Source organism: Protopterus annectens, chromosome 1.part0, assembly GCF_019279795.1.
Source record: "Protopterus annectens isolate FY-2018-M chromosome 1.part0, PAN1.0, whole genome shotgun sequence".
Lineage (NCBI taxonomy): Eukaryota > Metazoa > Chordata > Ceratodontiformes > Protopteridae > Protopterus > Protopterus annectens.
In genome coordinates, this window is record NC_056725.1 from 415,170,253 (window position 1) to 415,175,078 (window position 4,826).

A 4,826-nucleotide genomic window follows, 5' to 3' on the forward strand; every position below is an offset into this window, starting at 1 on the left:
AGGAATAAGTATATTAGAGGGTCAGCCCAGGTTGGAAGGTTTGGAGACAAAGCCAGAGAGGCAAGATTACGTTGGTTTGGACATGTGCTGAGGAGGGATTCAGAGTGTATTGGGAAAAAGATGCTAAGGATGAAGTTACCAGGTAACAGGAAAAGAGGAAGGCCTAAGATAAGGTTTATGGATGTGGTGAGAGAGGATATGCAGGTGGTTGGTGTGACAGAGCAAGATGCAGAGGACAGGAGGAAATGGAAACAGTTGATCTGCTGTGGTGACCCCTAAAGGGAGCAGCCGAAAGAAGAAGAGGTGTAGTGGTACATTGCTGTGATTGTAATGCACAACATCCTAGGTTCGAGACTTGGCAGGGCTGATTATTTGTAGCACTGGTGGTATAGTGGTGAGCATAGCTGCCTTCCAAGCAGTTGACCCGGGTTTAATTCCTGGCCAATGCAAGATGTCTGTACATTTAAGCACTTGTCTGGATCCTGCTGCAAAGATGCTCAGCTTATTTTCTGGGCAATTTTTTTGGGCTAGGCTTGTAAAGGTTCCAGAGTCATTAGCCTAGTACACACCTATAACCTATGAGCACTGTAATGCTTGGTTCGGGCAGGTATAAACTGTAGTAAGCAATTTGCTACAGTTTAAAATGAAAAATTGTTAAAAGAAAACATGAGTGCTGAAGTGCTCTATGCAGGCAGTTATAAACTGTAGCAACTTATTTTTTTAAATAAAATAGATTAAAGGAAGGTTGGGGCACGGCACAGAAATGGGACCTAAATTGCTGGGGTGGAGGGTGGGTCATGCACCTGGCTGGTGTGCCAGTTGAAGGAAAGTCTTATTTTTTTTTTTTTGTTTTTTGCTGGGGGGGGGGGGGTGCGTAAATCTAACTGTAATAAGCATATCACTTACCAGCCCAGGGAGCTAGCTGAATCAGCTACACTTCTCTTACTACATATAACACATATGTTCACTATACTGTCACTTCTTATATGAGAGGATTCTTCATTGTCATCTGCTTGGCAAGTCCAGACTATTATAATGTTGTTAAGCATAGATATTTCCGTATCTTTATAGTATTATTGGTAGTAGTGACTTATCATCCCTTTTGTGCCCCCACCTTGTTTTGTTTTTCAGATGACAATGGATATCCACTTGAGCTATGGCTAATGACACCAGTCCATAAACCCCAGGAAAGTAATGAGCAGCACTTTAATATCGTCCTGTCCCAGACACAGATAGTCATTCAGCAAGTGTTTTGCCAGTTAAAGTCCATTTCTGTTACCTAGACAACTCATGGGGCTTTCAGTATGAACATGTTACTGCATGCAGAATGTTTACCACCTGCTGTATTCTGTATAACATGATCATGCATCGGTCTGATGCACAACTGCCACAGCCAGTGACCGATAGTGGCAATGTAGCTCCCATTAACATTTGTCCCACCAGTGACAACAGTGACAGTGGCGAACCAGTGACAGCAGAATGGCAACCCCTCCAGCAGGCTCATGCATAGTACAAGGATGCAAAGGTGAAGCAGCAGCATCTAGTGTACAGCTATGGATCAGATATTTACCACATGACAGTGTAAATTTACAAAGATAATGTTTAGTAGTGCATTCAGTGTTATCTTTGGGCTGTGCTGACAGTACATGGTCAACATACACTGTACATCAGACATTTCTCCACATATCATACACAAATGGATGTGTCTTCTTCCAGAGGTTCAGCTTATGCACAGAAAAAAGGAGCTAAGCTACATGGTGTTCCCCCTTGAAGTAGTCATTTCTTCATTATGTACAGTGTGTGAGCCTATGGCAGTGACTGTGGAGTTATCAACCTACCTCGGGGTAGGAGGCCCTACCAGTACACTGTGTGCCGGTGTCCTGAGTATGACAGCAATGGCATCAACATCAACAGCCATTTTGTTGTCAACATCCGCCTGCTGTGATGCACCACAGCATATGATTGTTTCTGGTGCTGCACCTGTTGGAAAAGGCATAATTATTTCATTAATGTCTCTTCTGGAAACATCTGATTCACATTACATTTATGAAGGCCACACTTCCTGTGTGCTGGGGTGGTGCTACAGCTGACATTCATGGAGTTCCTGATACGGAAACATGTCATAGTTATACGTATACATTTACCATCCCAAGATACATATGCCCTAAAACAGTGACAGTGCCAGGAACAGACTGACTTTCAACAACAAAAGCGTGAGTGGATGTTTTAGGTTTTCCAAAATACTAATGTCCACACCATATCAAATGAACCCAGCACACTCTTCTTCTGTGTCATAGTCATCCCCTCTTAAGAACAGCAGATACTCCTCATTGGGTGCTAAGATTTGGACATTGAAAGCCCCACCTCCTGTGCTCCTATGTGCAGTTAATATTTTCCCTAGCTTTATTCCTTGTTCAAGAAACCTTATCATTAGCTTTATTTCTGCACTGTGCCAAAATATGGTTCCTTCCTCCCATAGAATTTATCTCAGTCATGACTTGATTGTATACCTTAGCTCACTCTGCCTGTTTTGGCTCCCTTTTCCAAAGACATGAGGATTTGGTTCTTGTAACTAATGAAACTGTCTCTCCTGTGTCTTGTTTCCTGACACTCCACCTTTTCCCTAGAAATACAGTTTTTTGCAGTTACTAGTACATCCCTATCCTTGCTGAGGGTGAATGAATTCTATTAAATGTATTTGAATGGGTAATGCAATACTATTAAAAAGTGATGGACATGACAGTTCTGTTAATTGCCCCTTTCAGTTTTGTGGTAGTGTTTTATTTGGGGGGGGGGGTGTTAAAATTTTAATGTGCTAAAGAAATTCTTCACCTAGCTCACATCTAAGAATGTGTACTTTGTAAAGGAGGCCTAAGAACGTGTGTTGGAAGGGTAGGGGAAAAAATGATAAGTAATTTATTGATGGTTTACTCCCTACATTGTCATGTCTGTCTGCACTTTGGTCCTGAGCATTTTCATTGCCGTGTAACAGTCTGCAATAAACAATTCCATTGATGTTAAACTAATGAATACTAATGAAGTCTAATTTGTTTTGCACAGCAAACACAGTAGCATGTATAACTACATAAGTCTGTCAGCATGTAATAAGCATAAGAAAGGCACTATAGGGGTGGCAAGAGCCTTGGCCAGTTTCTGGAAGCCCAGGGGTGACAGATGCAGGCCGTCTCTGGCAAAGCATCGAGATCTGTCAATCATTTCATCCCAGGCAGACAGATACTGGATCCCCTTGGAATGACACCAGAAACTTAGCCAATTGTTGAAATCAATCATTTTCTGCTTCTACTGTGGTAACATTCTGGGTGATGGTAGGATGCTGCTCAAGGGTGGGGTCATACCTGCCTGGGCTACATAATCCAAGAGGTCCTCCATGTCTCTTTTCATGTAGTCCAGGGAGGTCCATCTCAGGTCATTCACACCCACATGTACAATGACAGAGTCATATTTGTACCTGTTGTTGAGGGACCTGAGTGCGTGCGTTATGTGGCAGATCCTGGCACCTGACAGGCAGCTGACTGTTACTTTCTCTTTATTCACTCTAGTGAGTGGGACATCAGTGTGCCTCACTATCGAGTCCCTTATGACTAGTGTGCTGGGCATGCTGTTTTGCCTTACGGGCTTTTGTTGAGTGGTACACTGTTTAGAAGAATTATGTGTCTCGTGATTAGTGTTGTGGTGGTCGAGTGCTTTTCTGCATTGGAGACCTCTGCTGTTTGGGAAGATTTTTAGTGAAAGCCTCCGCGAAGGTGGGTGTGTGTTTTGTGTTTTTAAGTGAAGGCAGTGCTGGTGTGTGTTCTGGAGGGCTATGTGTTCCATGTGGTGTGGTGTAAGTGTTGCCCTTCTCCTCTTGACCAGCTATTCCGGTCTTGGCTAGAGAGTGCATGGCTTCCAATTTGGATATATAAGTGCATTTTTCGCAAGTCCAAGTGTTAGGTGTGTGTGTGTGTGTGTGTGTGTGTGTGTGTGTGCGCATGTGTGCACACATACACAAGGTTTACTACTGATATTCTGAAATCGCATTCATTGACCAGTCAAAACATCGACCAGAAATCTGGAAATCCGGAATGTTGAGCAAGCATACAAGTTGAAACTGAATACATCGAAACCCGTAGTTCAATGGACACATCAGTAGGTGACGTCAGTCACCCAAGCTATGCAGCTTAATGTACCATTACACTCTACAGTCAACGGCATGTACATTTTACTATTTTGCAGAGGGGTAAGCCCCCCTGCATCCCTACCCCCTGCAAATTATATATACCACCTCTGAGAATGCACTACAGTGAGGAAATGGGTTAATTCCCTGTTCCTCACTGTACCGTGATCTCCACTCACAATACCGAACTATCAAATTACACTGCCCATTCGTTGTTGTGTATTCGATGTACTCTGGTTTGGCACTGTGCCCATTGGAAAAGTGCTTTTCAAATACATGCTATTCGAGCACTGGCACTATGACATTTCAATAGTAAACCTATATATATATATATATATATATATATATATATATATATGAGTCTACTGTTTTTGGTCGAAGTTTCAGTACTTCGAACTTCACTTCTATTCACCCATTTGTCCGAAGTACTGAAACTTTGAAAAATGACTATGGAGATCACAATACAGCACTGAATGGGAATATTCCCTTTTCCTCGCTGTAGTGTGATCTCGGAGTTGGTATATTTAAGGAGGGGGGTACTTCAGTGAAAGTGAGCTTTCGTTGAAGTGCACTTTAGCTGACGTGGGGTTCTACTTTTCATTTTCAGTTAAGTGACAATTCGTTGTGGAGTAGTAGACCTATATATATATAT

The 4,826-nt window shown here is 42.5% G+C and overlaps 1 non-coding gene across 1 annotated transcript; it reads left to right on the forward strand.

The window, feature by feature from the left end:
- Positions 1-377: 377 nt before the first annotated feature.
- TRNAG-UCC lies at positions 378-449 on the forward strand. The gene has a single exon. It is a non-coding gene; the product is annotated as a tRNA-Gly (tRNA).
- Positions 450-4,826: the final 4,377 nt, after the last annotated feature.